We start from the raw sequence: 16,870 nt of genomic DNA on the forward strand, positions 1-16,870 counted from the left end.
CTTTCCTAAAATATATTGTCATATTATAAAAGTCTATAGCCATAAAATCCAAAATTTATTTTTAACTTAATAATTCATCATTCCAACACAAATTCCTCAAATGAATCAAGCCATATTATATTTAGCTTTTTTCCACCAAATGAAGGATTTCATCATGGCACGTTCTAAATTTTATGGTTTTCATGAAACAGAGAAGAAAGAAAAAAATCACTTAAAAATCCACCTATATCTATAATGTGTGAAATAAAAGGAATAATCTCTAGAATGCTTATAAATTATGCACACCTAGATTCAATCGTTTTTGTTAAACTTTGTGCTCTTTAAGCACAAAGAATTGCCTTCCACATGAAAATTATAATTTTAAAAATAAGATTTATTTTAGGAAAACTGAACACCAAAGGGATATTTTTCATTTGACACTAAATACATTTATCAATTTCTTACATGTATGTTTTAAACTCTTCAAATTCTTTAGCAAGACATTTTGATTATTTGTTAAAGTCTAGTTTATCAGACTATACAGAAAAATTAGATGAGATTTGGCTCAGTTTAGTCTTGAGCAGTCCATGAAATATGTAATTTATAATAAAATGAATTTTGTTTCTCTCCAGATCCTCATTTCATATTTCACTGGAGAGACTTTAGCCATAAAGATATAGTGAGTGGAAATTCAAATTGCCTTTTGGAAATCTTTCAGTAAGGCCAGAGTTTTTAAAAAGTTAATGTTTGAATGACATATATTGAATCCAATTTCAATAACTGTTTGAACTTACAAGATAACTAAGTCAAATGAAAAGGCATAGAGAATTGCATGATATTTTTCCTGATTTTGTAACTTTAAAATTTTTGCTGTAATTTTCTGCTTAATTGAGAGAAACACAATTAAGAGAGGGTAGGTTTGGGCAGTTACTCTCGAACTATACGTTTTTAAGAAGAAATAACTAAATAAAGTTTTGTTACCTTAATTCATGCAATTCTCTTATAGTTAAGAGGGTTTCTCTACTTGGATAATTTGCTCACAGGGCACATGCACAAAAGTGCCACCTGCTGCATTCAAGTGACTCAAGGACTTCAAGAATCATCATCATATTTGCTGAGAATGAGACAATACAATACAATGGAAATTCCAGATGAAGCATACCTTTAATAGTGCAATTATATGGACATTAGTAATTTGAGAGTATATATATATATATATATATATATATATATATATATATATACATACATATATATATATATATATATATATATATTTTTTTTTCCTGCACTATGTTTATTGACATAAACAGATGAGGAAATTTTATCTCTTGTACAAGTCCATGGGTCCTGGGTAATTAAACAAGAGGAATATTATAAAAGCAATGCCACATCCACAGCATTGCCGTTTCCTAGCTTAGAGCAATTTGTGTTAAAATAATCATTTCCCAACACCATTTATTAAACAGGGAGTCCTTTCCCCATTGCTTGTTTTTGTCAGGTTTGTCGAAGATCAGATGGTTGTGGGTATGTTGTATTTCCTGTGAGGCCTCTGTTCTGTTCCATTGGTCTATATCTCTGTTTTGGTACCAGTACCATGCTGTTTTGATTACTGTAGCCTTGTAGTATAGTTTGAAGTCCGGTAGTGTGATGCCTCCCGCTTTGTTCTTTTTGCTTAGAATTGACTTGGCTATGCGGGCTCTCTTTTGGTTCCATATGAAGTTTAAGGTGTTTTTTTCCAGTTCTGTGAAGAAGGTCATTGGTAGCTTGATGGGAATAGCGTTGAATCTGTAAATTACTTTGGGCAGTATGGCCATTTTCACGATGTTGATTCTTCCTAACCATGAACATGGAATGTTTCTCCATCTGTTTGTATCCTCTCTTATTTCGTTGAGCAATGGCTTGTAGTTCTCCTTGAAGAGGTCCTTTACGTTCCTTGTTAGTTGTATTCCTAGGTACTTTATTCTCTTTGTAGCAATTGTGAATGGCAGTTCGTTCTTGATTTGGCTCTCTTGAAGTCTATTACTGGTGTATAGGAATGCTTGTGATTTTTGCACGTTGATTTTGTATCCTGAGACTTTGCTGAAGTTGTTTATCAGTTTCAGGAGATTTTGGGCTGAGATGATGGGGTCTTCCAGATATACAATCATGTCATCTGCAAATAGAGACAATTTGATTTCCTCCTTTCCAATTTGGATACCCTTTATTTCTTTTTCTTGCCTGATTGCTCTGGCTAGAACTTCCAGTACTATATTGAATAGGAGTGGTGAGAGAGGGCATCCTTGTCTAGTGCCAGATTTCAAAGGGAATGCTTCCAGTTTTTGCCCATTCAGTATGATATTGGCTGTTGGTTTGTCGTAAATAGCTTTTATTGTTTTGAGATACGTTCTGTCAATACCTAGTTTATTGAGGGTTTTTAGCATAAAGGGTTGTTGAATTTTGTCAAAAGCCTTCTCTGCATCAATCGAGATAATCATGTGGTTTTTGTCTTTGGTTCTGTTTATGTGGTGAATTACGTTTATGGACTTGCGTATGTTGAACCAGCCTTGCATCCCCGGGATGAATCCTACTTGATCATGGTGGATGAGCTTTTTGATATGCTGTTGCAATCGGTTTGCCAGTATTTTATTGAAGATTTTTGCATCTATGTTCATCATGGATATTGGCCTGAAATTTTCTTTTCTTGTTGAGTCTCTGCCGGGTTTTGGTATCAGGATGATGTTTGTCTCGTAAAATGATTTGGGAAGGATTCCCTCTTTTTGGATTGTCTGGAATAGTTTCAGAAGGAATGGTATCAGCTCCTCCTTGTATGTCTGGTAGAATTCAGCTGTGAACCCATCTGGACCTGGGCTTTTTTTGGGTGGTAGGCTCTTTATTGCTGCCTCGACTTCAGACCATGTTGTTGGTCTATTCAGGGTTTCGGCTTCTTCCAGGTTTAGGCTTGGGAGGTTGCAGGTGTCCAGGAATTTATCCATTTCTTCCAGGTTTACTAGTTTATGTGCATAGAGTTGTTTGTAATAATCTCTGATGATGGTTTGGATTTCTGTGGAATCTGTGGTGATATCCCCTTTATCGTTTTTTATTGCATCAATTTGGTTATTCTCTCTTTTCTTTTTTATTAATCTGGCTAGTGGTCTGTCTATTTTGTTGATCTTTTCAAAAAACCAGCTCCTGGATTTATTGAGTTTTTGAAGAGTTTTTTGTGTCTCTATGGAAAACTGGCTAGCCATGTGCAGAAAGCAGAAACAGGACCCCTTCCTGACACCTTACACCAAAATTAACTCCAGATGGATTAAAGACTTAAACATCAGACCTAATACCATAAAAACCTTAGAAGAAAATCTAGGCAAAACCATTCAGGACATAGGTGTAGGCAAGGACTTCATGACCAAAACGCCAAAAGCAATGGCAACAAAAGCCAAAATAGACAAATGGGACCTAATCAAACTCCACAGCTTCTGCACGGCAAAAGAAACAGTCAGTAGAGTGAATCGGCAACCAACAGAATGGGAAAAAATTTTTGCAGTCTACCCATCTGACAAGGGGCTGATATCCAGAATTTACAAAGAACTAAAGCAGATCTACAAGAAAAAAACAAACAAGCCCATTCAAAAATGGGCAAAGGATATGAACAGATACTTTACAAAAGAAGACATACAGGAGGCCAACAAACATATGAAAAAATGCTCATCATCACTGGTCATCAGAGAAATGCAAATCAAAACCACATTGAGATACCATCTCACACCAGTTAGAATGGCGATCATTAAAAAATCGGGAAACAACAGATGCTGGAGAGGATGTGGAGAAATAGGAACACTTTTACACTGTTGGTGGGAATGTAAATTAATTCAACCATTGTGGAAGACAGTGTGGCGATTCCTCAAGGACCTAAAAATAGAAATCCCATTTGACCCAGCAATCCCATTACTGGGTATATATCCAGAGGATTATAAATCATTCTACTACAAGGACACGTGCACACGAATGTTCATTGCAGCACTGTTTACAATAACAAAGACCTGGAACCAACCCAAATGCCCAACGATGATAGACTGGATAGGGAAAATGTGGTACATATACACCATGGAATATTATGCAGCCATCAAAAACGATGAGTTCACGTCCTTTATAGGGACATGGATGAACCTGGAAACCATCATTCTCAGCAAACTGACACAAGAGCAGAAAATCAAACACCGTATATTCTCGCTCATAGGCGGGTGTTGAACAATGAGAACACATGGACACAGGGAGGGGAGCACTACACACTGGGGTCTGTTGGGGGGAAATGGGGGAGGGGCGGGGGGTGGGGAGGTGGGAAGAGATAGCATGGGGAGAAATGACAGATACAGGTGAGGGGACGAAAGGCAGCAAAGCACACTGCCATGTGTGTACCTATGCAACAATCTTGCATGTTCATCACATGTACCCCAAAACCTAAAATGCAATAAAAAAAAAAAAAATAAATAATCATTTCAAATTTTTCCTGTTATCAAATTAGTGACATATGTGAAGTAAATTGATTACTGTTCCTAAATTCTTTTTACATGTTTAAATTCACATACTCGTTTATTTGAAGAAAAGAAATTCTATTGTATGCAATGTTATGGTAGGTGCCAAACCAAAAATTCTAACTATTCTAAAAGTAGGTGTTCAGAATGTAAAATTTGGTCCCTATCAGAAACCAAACTGTAAAGCATAAGTATTGAACACACATAATGCTGGTTCCTATCGTTTAAAACATTCCTTTAATGATGTAAGAAAGAGTTTTGTAATGTAAGATTGAAAAAAATTGTTAAATGAAAACTTATCAAAATCTATAATGAGTTTCATCAGAGAAACTCATCCCAAGGTACCTTGAGTATAAAAGTGACATGAGTTTCATCATAGATTTTGTAGTAGAGTTCATCAAAATCGACTACAGGCAGCTTGGCAATGGCTAACCTAAGTCCTCAAACTCACATTGTCTTATGTTCTGGTTAATACATAATTATTACTAAAATGTTATTCTACTATTAATCACCAACCTACCTGTGGGATTATTATCTAGAAATATGATGGTGCACCTGTCCTTACCTCATTTGCTTCTTCATTCATTTTTAAAGCCTTCTCTTTGCTTTTGTATCATTGCCTGGTCCAGATTCTTGTGCCTTGGGCAGAAAGCTTTTTCTTCTTTTCTTTTTTTGGTTACCCCAAATTCAGTCCTTATGTAACAAGCTTTCTCTCTTAGATGTATAGACAAAAAATATATGTTTTTCTTATTTTTATTTATATTCATAACTGCTATTAAGCAATTGACATAATGCAGAAGCTGCAGGAAGTAAACTCTCAAGTGACTTTCTTCAAGTTCCCTAGAATGCCTGAAAATATCTATGAAAGCTTATGCTGTTCCTTTGAAGCATTTTTAAAAGAATATCCTAATGTTAGACAGGAAAAAAAAAAGTGATATCTTCCAGGCCAAACAACTTTCTTCCATGACTCAAGCACTTTTCCTTTCTTTTATGGCTGTTTCCTGACTATCTACAGCTGCAATGAATGGGGAGATAATTCTAAGGTTTTTTTTTTTTTTTTTTTTTTTTTTGAGACTGAGTTTCGCTCTTGTTACCCAGGCTGGAGTGCAATGGTGCGATCTCAGCTCACAGCAACCTCCGCCTCCTGGGTTCAGGCAATTCTCCTGCCTCAGCCTCCTGAGTAGCTGGGATTACAGGCACGCGCCACTATGCCCAGCTAATTTTTTTGTATTTTTAGTAGAGATGGGGTTTCACCATGTTGACCAGGATGGTCTCGATTTCTTGACCTTGTGATCCACCCGCCTCGGCCTCCCAAAGTGCTGGGATTACAGGCTTAAGCCACCGCGCCCAGCCCATAAGTTTTAACCTTATAGGTAAAGGGCTGCAGTTTAACTCTTTCATATCTGTTAGTATTGGGATACATTCTACTACAAAAGGAAGTAATTTCACATCAACAGAGAGCAAACCAGAAAAAAATATTTGAAGCATCCAATCTGTGGGCCCAAATTGTATTTTTAGTATGTTTGTCATTTAACATATATTTACTTCTGAATGCATTACTTGAGCAACATAATTATAATTATCCATGCAGTTCTGTGCAACTTTTATCTGTTGCCATTCACATAGGTATGATCTAAAGACATAGATTTATAATTGCTCCAAAGAACTGGAGACAGATGATTTTGGAGGATCCAAGATGGCCCAATAGGAGCAGCTCTGGAGTGCAGCTCCCAGCAAAAACAACGCAGAGGGTGAGTGATCACCACATTTCCAAACAAGTTTTCATTGCCCACAGACCAGGAGATTTCTGGGCCAAAAAGCACTAGGAGTTTCCAGCACATCTGTTTTAGCCGGTGCCACAGGCTAGTGTGCAGAAATTCACACAAATCTGGGTGGCCGATTCAACTGGCACCTGGGATGCCTGGGAGACAGAGCCACCCATTCAACTGAAAGGGAGGGGGCTGAGATAGGGAGCCAGGTGATCTGCCTTGGTGGGTACCACCTCCACAGAACAAGCAATCCAAAATGCTCTGGATTGAGAGTTTTGTAGCAAGCACAGCTGGACCCAGGATGGTCCAGCTCAGTGGGGGGGAGGGCATTCACCATTACCAAGACAGTCCACCACTACTGAAGCAGTTTGCCACTACCAAGGCGGTTCTAACTGTACCTCTATAAACAATTCCTCAAGGAAGTTCACACAGCAGCTGGGCAGAGACTGTGGCAGCTCAGCAATGCCTCTGCTGGCAGACTGTTACTGGAGTATCTCTGTGCTGAGCAGGGCATATATGAAAAAAGGCAGAATATCAGGAGCTTATAAATAAAGCCTGAACTTCCTGCGACAGAGCACCTGGGAAAAGAGGCGGTTATGAACTTAAACATACCTGCCCAGCAGCTCTGAACTGAACGACAGAGCTCCCAGCTCAGTACTTGAGCTCCTATAAGGGACAGACTGTCTCCTCAAGCAGCTTCCCAATCCCCCATATACCCAAAGAGACACCTCATAAAGGAGAGCTCAGGCCAACATCTGGTGGGTACCCTTCTGGGACAAAGATAACAGAAGAATAAACTGGCAGCAACCCTTACTGTTCTGCAGCCCCACGGGTGATCCCTAGGCAAGCAGGGTCTGGCATGGGCCTCCAGCAGTCCTGCAGCAGAGGGGCCTGACTGTTAGAAGGAAAATTCAGAAGCAGAAAGAAATAGCTTCAACATCAACAAAAAGGACGTCCACTCACAGACCTCATCCAAAAGACCACAGGTAGATAAAGCCATGAAGATGGGAAGAAACCAGTGCAAAAAGGATGAAAACACCAAAAACCAGAATGCCTCTCCTCCTCCAAGGGATCACAACTGCTCACCAGCTAAGGAACGAAGCTGGATGGAGAATGAATCTGATGAATTGACAGAAACAGGCTTCAGAAGGTGGATAAAGACAAACTTCTCAGAGCTAAAAGAGTGTGTTGTAACCCAATGCAAAGAAACTAAGAACATTGAAAAAAGGTGAGATGAAATGCTAACTAGAATAAACAGCTTAGAGAAAAATATAAATGACTTGATGAAGCTGAAAAACACAGCACAAGAACTTTGTGAAGCAAAAACAAGTTTTAGTAGCTGAATCAACAAAGCAGAAGAAAGGATATCAGAGATTGAAGATCAACTCAATGAAATGAAATGAGAATGCAATAATAGAGAAAAAAGAGTGAAAAGAAATGAACAAAGACTCCAAGAAATATGGGATTACGTGAAAAGACCTAACTATGTTTGATAGGTATACCCGAATGTGACAGAGAGAATGAATCCAAGCTGGAAAACACTCTTCAGGATATTATCCAGGAGAACTTCCCCAAACTACTAAGTCAGGCCAATATTTAAGTCCAGGAAATACAGAAAACACCACAAAGATATTCCTCAAGAAGAGCAACACCAAGGCACATAATCATTAGATTTACCAGGGTTGAAGTGAAGGAAAAAATGCTAAGGGCAGCCAGAGAGAAAGGTCAGGTTACCCACAAAGGGAAGTCCATCGGACTCACAGCAGATCTCTTAGCAGAAACCCTACAAGCCAGAAGAGAGTGGGGACCAATATTCAACATCCATAAAGAAAAGAACTTTCAACCTAGAATTTCATATCCAGCCAAACTAAACTTCATAAGTGAAGGAAAAATAAAATCCGTATGAAAAAGCAATTGCTGAGATATTTCATCACCACCAGGCCTGACTTACAAGAGCTCCTGAAAGAAGCAGTAGACATAGAAAGGAACAACCAGTACCAGACACTCCAAAAACATACCAAATGTTAAACACAATTGACACAATGAAGAAAATGTGTCAACTAATGGGGAAAACATACAGCTAGCATCAAAATGGCAGGATCAAATTCATGCGTAACATTAACCCTAAATATAAATGGGCTAAATGCCCCAATCAAAAGACATAGACAGGCAAATTGGATAAAAAGTCAAGACCCATTGGTGTGCTGTATTCAGGAAATCCATTTAACATGCAAGGATACACATAGGCTAAAAATAAAGGGATGGAGGAAAATTTATCAAGCAAATAGAGAGCAATAAAAAGCAGGAGTTGCAATCTTAGTCTCTGATAAAATGGATTTTAAACTAACAAAGATTAAAAGAAACAAGAGCATTACAAAATGGTAAAAGGATCAATGAAACAAGAAGAGCTAATGATCCTAAATATATACTCACCCAATACAGGAGCACCCAGGTACATAAAGCAAGTTCTTAATGATTTACAAAGAGACTTGGACTCCCACACAATAATAGCAGGAGACTTTAACACTCCGCTATCAATATTAGACAGATCAACGAGACAGAAAATTAAGAGGATATTCAGGACCTGAACTCCGATCTGGACCAAGCAGACCTAATAGACATCTGCAGATATCTCCATCCTAAATTCATCAAATATACATTCTTCTCAGCACCACATTGCACCTACTGTAAAATTGACCACATAATTGGAAGTAAAATTACTCCTCAGCAAATGCAAAAAAATGGAAATTATAACAAACAGTCTCTCAGATCACAGGGCAATCAAATCAGGACTCAGGATTAAGAAACTAACTCAGAACCACACAACATCACAGAAACTGAACAACTGGTTCCTGAATGTTGACTGGATAAACAATGAAATGAAAGCAGAAATCAAGATGTTCTTTGAAACCAACGAGAACAAAGATACAATATACTGGAATCTCTGGAACACATTTAAAGCAGTGTCTACAGGGAAATTTACAGCAATAAATGCCCATATGAGAAGCAAGGGAAGATCAAAAATCGATACCCTATTGTTAAAATTGAAAGAGCTGGAGGAGAAAGATTAAAAAAAAAAAAAAACGACTCAAAAGCTAGCAGAAGACAAGAAATAACTAAGATTAGAGCAGAACTGAAGGAGATAGAGACACAAAAAACCCTTCAAAAAATCACTAAATCCAGGAGCTGGTTTTTTGAAAAGGTCAACAAAATAGACAGATCGCTAGCCAGATTAATAAAAAAGAAAAGGGAGAAGAATCAAATAGATGCAATAAAAAAGCAATAAAGGGGATATCACCACTGATTCCACAGAAATACAAACTACCATCAGAGATTACTACAAAAAACTATATGCATATAAACCAGTAAACCTGGAAGAAATGGATAAATTCCTGGACATTTGAACCCTCCCAACATAAATTAGGAAGAATTTGAAACCTAGAACAGACCAATAACAAGGGCTGAAGTGGAGGCAGCAACTAATAGCCTACCAACCAAAATAAATACAGGTCCAGACGGGTTCACAGCTGAATTGTACCAGACGTACAAAGAGGAACTGGCACCATTCCTTCTGAAATTATTCCAAACAATACAAAAAGACAGAATCCTTCCCAAATCATTTTATGACACCAATGTCATCCTGATACCAAAACCTGGCAGAGACTCAAAAAAAAAAAAAAAAAGAAAGAAAGAAAGAAAACTTCAGGCCAATATCCATGATGAACATAGATGTAAAAATCTTCAATAAAATACTGACAAACTGATTGCAACAGCACATCAAAAAGCTTATCCATCACTATCAAGTAGGCATCATCTGGGGGATGCAAGGCTGGTTCAACATATGCAAGTCTATAAACGTAATTCACCACATAAACAGAACCAAAGACAAAAACCACATGATTATCTCAATAGATGCAGAGAAGGTCTTTGACAAAATTCAACAGCCCTTTATGCTAAAACTCTCAATAAACTAGGTATTGATGTAACATATCTCAAAATAATAAAAGCTATTTATGACAAACCCACAGCCAATATCATACTGAATGGGCAAAAACTGGAAGCATTCCCATTGAAATCTGGCACTAAACAAGGATGCCCTCTCTCACCACTCCTATTCAATATAGTATTAGAAGTTCTAGCCAGAGCAATCAGGCAAGAAAAAGAAATAAAGGGTATTAAATCAGGAAAAGAGGAAGTCAAATTGTCTTTATTTGAGATGACATGATTGTATATTTAGAAGAACATATCATCTCAGCTCAAAATCTCCTTTAACTGATAAACAACTTCAGCAAAGTCTCAGGATACAAAATCAATGTGCAGAAATCAAAAACATTCCTGTACACTAATAACAGACTAACAGAGAGCCAAATCATGGGCAAACTCCCATTCACAATTGCTACATGGAGAATAAAATACCTAGGAATATAACTAACAAAGGATGTAAAGGACCTTTTCAAGGAGAACTACAAACCATGGCTCAAGGAAATAAGAGAGGAGACAAACAGAAGGAGAAACATTCCATGCTCATAGTTAGGAAGAATCAATATTGTGAAAATGGTGATACTGCCCAAAGTAATTTATATATTCAACACTATCCCCATCAAGCTACCAATGACCTTCTTCACAGAACTGGAAAAAACCACCTTAAACTTCATATGGAAGCAAAAGAGAGCCCGCACAGCCAAGACAACCTTAAATAAAAAGAAAAAGCTGGAAGCATCATGCTACCTGACTTCAAACTGTATTGCCAGGCTACAGTAATCAAAACAGCATGGTACTGGTACCAAAACAGAGATATAGACCAATGGAACAGAGTAGAGGCCTTGGAGGCAATGACACACATCTACAACCATCTGATCTTTGACAAACTGGACAAAAACAAGCAATGGGGAAAGGATTCCCTGTTTAATAAATGATGTTGGGAAAACTGGCTAGCCATGTGCAGAAAGCAGAAACTGGACCCCTTCCTGACACCTTACACTAAAATTAACTCCAGATGGATTAAAGACTTAAACGTAAGTCCTAACACCATAAAAAGCCTAGGAGAAAACCTAGGCAAAACTATTCAGGACATAGACATGGGCAAGGGCTTCATGACTAAAACATCAAAAGCATTGGCAACAAAAGCCAAAATAGACAAATGGGACCTAATTAAACTCCAGAGCTTCTGTAAAGCAACAGAAACAATCATTAGAGTGAACTGGCAACCAACACAATGGTGAAAAAATTTTGCAATCTACCCATATGACAAAGGGCAAATATCCAGAATCTACAAAGAGTTAAAATAGATTTACAAGAAACAAACAAACAAACCCATTCAGAAGTGGGTGAAGAACATTAACAGACACTTTACTAAAAAAGACATATATGAGGCCAACAAACATATGAAAAAATGCTCATCATCACTGGTAATTAGAGAAATGCAAATCAAAACCACATTGAGATACCATCTCACACCGGTTAAAATGGCGATCATAAAAACATCTGGAGACAACAGATGCTGGAGAGGATGTGGAGAAATAGGAACACTTTTACACTGTTGATGGGAGTGTAAACTAGTTCAACAATTGTGGAAGACGGTGTGGCACTTCCTCAAGGATCTAGAAATAGAAGTTGCATTTGATCCAGCAATCCCATTACTGGGTATATACCCAAAGGATTACAAATTGTTCTATTATAAAGACACATGCACACGTATGTTCATTGTAGCACTGTTTACAATAGCAAAGACCTGGAACCAACCCAAATGTCCATCGATGATAGACTGGACAAGGAAAATGTCGTACATATACACCATGGAATACTATGCAGCTACAAAAAATGTTGAGTTGATGTCCTTTGTAGGGACATGGATGAATCTGGAAACCATCATTCTCAAACTGACACAAGAACAGGAAATCAAACACCACACGTTCTCACTCATAGGTCAGTATTGAAAAATGAGAACACATGGACATAGAGAAGGGAGCATCACACACTGGGATCTGTTGTGGGGGTTATGGGTGGTACAGTGGGGTTTGGAGAGGTTGGGGAGGGATAATATGGGGAGAAATGCCCCATATATGTGACAGGGGATGGGGGTAACAAACCACATTGCCATGTATGTACCTATGGAACAATTCTGCATCATCTGCACATGCACCCCAGAACCTAAAGTACAATTAAAAAAAAAACAAAAACAAAAACAAGAAAACACAATTACCCCCCTTAAAACCCTTATTATGTTCTCTTTAATCCTGAAAATAACATGGACAAAACAATGGAAAGATCACATTATTACCTTACTTTTACTGAGGATAAAACTGAAACACAAATGAATCTGGACAATGTCAAACAATGGCAATGGTGCAAGGAGGATTCCAATTAAGAGTCTAGCTCCAGAATATATGCCTGAAGGTGCTGCTGCATGTGTATTCTGCGTTCATTCAACATCCGGTGAAAACCTTTATATTAACATCAACCCAGGCACACAGATGCTTAGTTATAAAAATGAAGAAAAGGTATTCTCAAGGCACTTTGACTATAAAGGTGACATGCAAAAGATGGTAAATATGACAAAAATTAGTTCTATAAAAGTGTGGGCAGGGCACGATGGAAATAAAATGAAGAGATAACTGATTTAACTTTTGGATAAGAGTGAAAATTTAAAAAGCCTTCCTGGAAGGCATGAATTCATGAACTGTGACTTAAAATCAGATTCATGTTTGTTAGGAAGGCCAAGGAGAGCCCAAAGGAGAGTTGCCATATGAGCAAAGGTATAAAGAAATGAAACCCAAAGAAATCACAGGAGGTTCCTTACAGTGGTACAGTAGGCCTTGAAGGCTGAGAGCAATAAAAACTAACTCAAAAGAATGATGAGAAAGCAAGTCTTGGAGGGCTATGAATAACTTGTTGAATTTAAGCATTTTCTTAGGGAAATTGAATACTCACTGAAGAGTTTAAGTCTAAAAGATTTGGGGTTGAAGTTTGGGCCCCATAATGTGCATGATTATGAGTAAGGCACTGGAGTCCTAGAAGTCTCAGTTCTGTCACTTGTGAAGAGCACATTATTAATACCTATGTCATAGTCCTTTATTTTTTTGAGATAGGATCTCGCTTTGTCACCCACCCTCGAGTGCAGTGGCATGGTCTTGGCTCACAGCATCCTTGGTCTCCCAGGCTCAACGATCCTCCGGCCCTAGCACTCACAGTAGCTGGAACTATAGGCACACCACCATGCCTGGCTAATTTTTTGTATTTTTTGTAGAGACGGGGTTTTGCTATGTTGCCCAGGCTGATCTCCAACTCCTGAGCTTAAGCTATCTGCCCACCTTGGCTTCCCAAAGTGCTGGATTACCAGTGTGAGCCACCACTCCAAGCCTTCATGTTCTTTTGTGAGAAGTGAGACTATCATATGTAACATGCATCTTATTCTTTATCCCCTAGTTGAGAAAGAAAGGAGAAGCAGAAAGAAGATAGGCATGTCTGTGTGTGTGTGTTTGAGTGGGCTCACTGGTGCTTTCAATGGTTGTGGAGTGGAGAGTAAAGCATTTGAAGGGTCCTCCTTATGGGTTAAGGCAGTATTGTGCTTCCTCACTCTCCTTAAACTCAGACATGACCGTTGACTGGCTGGTCCAGTGAAATGTTAGCAGAGGAATATGTCTGTCTTTAGAATAGAGCACTTAATTGCCATAATAATGGCCCCCAGCTCTCTTTTTCTGCGCGATGTTCATGGAAGCTTCAATGGAGATAGAAGGTCTGTGTCCTGCTGGGTCCCCAGTGACTGTGTGCTCCACTCTTAGGTCCTGCTGGGCCTGTATTATGAGACGGGAAAGTTCTTATTGAGATAAGCTGCTGTGATTTTGAGAGTTGTTACCAAAGTGTAACATATTCCATCTGATGATATGGAGGTCAAATGGCTTCATTGAATTGCAGTTAGAGTACAGAGTCTTTCACTTGGGGATATGGGAAGATAGGCTATGTGATCACTGAAGGATGAATGAGAACTTAAGGTTCAATAACTGTGAAAGGCAAGAGAACAATTCCAAACTGGAATCCTTGCTTCCAAAAAAAAAAAAGAAAGAAAGAAAGAAAAAATTACGTTAGTAAGCTGGAAGAAATCTAACCCAGCCTTTGGCTGGCTGTGTGCTACCATGATGGGGTTAATATGTGTGTCTGAGGACCATTTGGTTATAATAATCTGGTTTTAAGATTATTAAAACAGCAGGGTGGAAACTAACATGATGAGTGGCATATAATGTAAGCTCGACAAATATTAGTTGCCTTATTCATCTTCCCATTCCTTCTTTTATAGGATCCCATTTGCTATTTATTTACCTAAGGGCTAGAATTGTTTAACCTAAAAAACCTGAAAAATGCTATCTATGTAATTAGTCGATTCTGCAATTCAGAGTTAAGTACTTCACATGCAGACATAAGTGTGCTGAGTCATTCGGTTTCCTCCATTCATTATGCAGTAGTGAATAGCCATGACCTTATGATTTTCAACTTAGAAAATTATGAGTACCAAATATCCTCATCCTACATCTGTACAATCCTTCGCTGTTACATTGTACAGATGTCTACAGGATGTTTCTCATCATAGCACTTCATTAGATGACTACCTGGAAGCAGACACTTTGACCCTATTAACATAGCTTAATTGTAGGCTCTGATGACTATATAGTTAGTGAAAGGTCGTGCATCTGATTAGCATGTGAAGTGGGAGTACTTTTTGTGTAACATACTATGATGTGTTAGAAAAATTCTAGGAGACTATGGGAGAGTCTATAGAATATTCTGTAGTTTCATTTATAGAGTAGTTGGTGGAATAATATCGAACACTCAGAGTTGGACAACCAGAAGTCACAAGTCATGACAGGTCCAGAAACATATGTAAGTGTGCAGCAGAAGGAGTTGAGACTTGAAATTTTATCACAATCAAGTATCCAGTGATTGAGATAAAATACAACTCACCAGGAACTGGTACCAGAATCTCACTCAACCTTTGCCTTTCTTTCATTGTGTGTGCAGAAAGGGACTAGCACGAGAGAGTTTAAAGGATCATACCGAATGCTCTGCAAGGGCTAAAAAGATGAATTAGACATAATCCAAAAGTTCACAGACTTTAAGCATGACAATTAAATTAATGTAGAAGATTATCCTAGCACAGGGTCTTGGGAAAAAAAGCAGAGGTTGAACTGAGTACTAACAAGTTCAGTCTGAAGTAAGTTATGTGAGGAGCAGTAATAACATTATGGAATTAGTAGGCATTTTAGCACTAACCTTGTCCAATTTTTCAACCAACCAGGATTAATTTACAAGGCTAAACATCCCTCATGACTTGAGAACATGTTATATCTAAGCTTTATAATAAGATTACCAGGCAATTTATTAACCTTAAATCTTTGATTTAACAATCTACTTTTCACTAATGAGAAGGTTCTTAGTTATACATTTGAAGTCATATAAAAAAACAAATTTCTTATTGTTTAATAAGCTAAATTCCATCAATATTTACATGACAAAATAAAAATGAGGGCAAAAATCAAAATTGGAATAGACATTTTTCCTAGGAATTAATTTTGCAACTGTTCAAAATTAAGAAGCCCATTTTATGGTGTAATGACCTTTCATAATAGCAATATCTAGACTCTAAGTGCTAAGAGTGTTAAGTTAGAGCACCAGGATTACAAGCCTGATCTAAGCTTGTGCCTCAAATTTCAGGAATCCTACATATCACCCATACAACTTTTTAATGCTGCATGATAAATGGGAAAACAATGTCTTGGTTATCTAACTAGTTTACTTACAGGTTTAGGGACTTTCAGTCCAGTGCTGTCTCAAACATATTGTGTTTTATGAGCGTATCAAAAGTGGATATCGTAACTCACTCTATTTTACTGTCATCATTGAACACAATTTGTTGTTATCTTGTTACTTAATATGGATGATCTATGCTTTTTGTTGTTTGAAAAATAAATATATATCTTAAATTGGCCAAAATTATTACTATTAATTATTATTTTGAGACAGGGTCCTGCTCTGTCACCCAGTCTGGAGCGCAGTGATGCAATCATGACTCATTGCAGCATCGACCTAAGCTCAAGTGATCTTCTTGCCTCAGTCTTCCTAGTAGCTGGGATTACAGGTGCAAATTCACAGCACTTGGCTAATTTTTATTTATTTTTTATAGACTGGGTCTTGCTATGTTACTCATGATGGTCTTGGCCTCCTGGACTCATCCCATCTTGGCCTCCCAAAGTACTGAGTCACTGTGTCCTGATGACCATGAATTATGTTGAAATGCCTTTAAGTTACAAAAGTGGAGAGAATTTAAAGGAGAAATAAGAAAAAAAAATGCTAAGAGGTATTAACTACTAGAACAGGTGACATATCCACTCCACAGTGTCTTTATAAAATAGACATCTCGTGCAAATTGAGATTAGCCAGTAGTGCAAAAGCAATAAAGTAATGTCTAAAGATGTAAGGGCGAGTAAGAATTTTAATGAAACTTTAAAATAAGGTCTGCATTTACATTGAGCCATTAATCTCAATAAGACAGTTGATGGTTTTGTATAAAAAATAGAAGCCATATTAAATTGTGTAGATTCAGAAATATTTAGAGGT

This window comes from Saimiri boliviensis, chromosome 16 (assembly GCF_048565385.1).
Source record: "Saimiri boliviensis isolate mSaiBol1 chromosome 16, mSaiBol1.pri, whole genome shotgun sequence".
NCBI lineage: Eukaryota > Metazoa > Chordata > Mammalia > Primates > Cebidae > Saimiri > Saimiri boliviensis.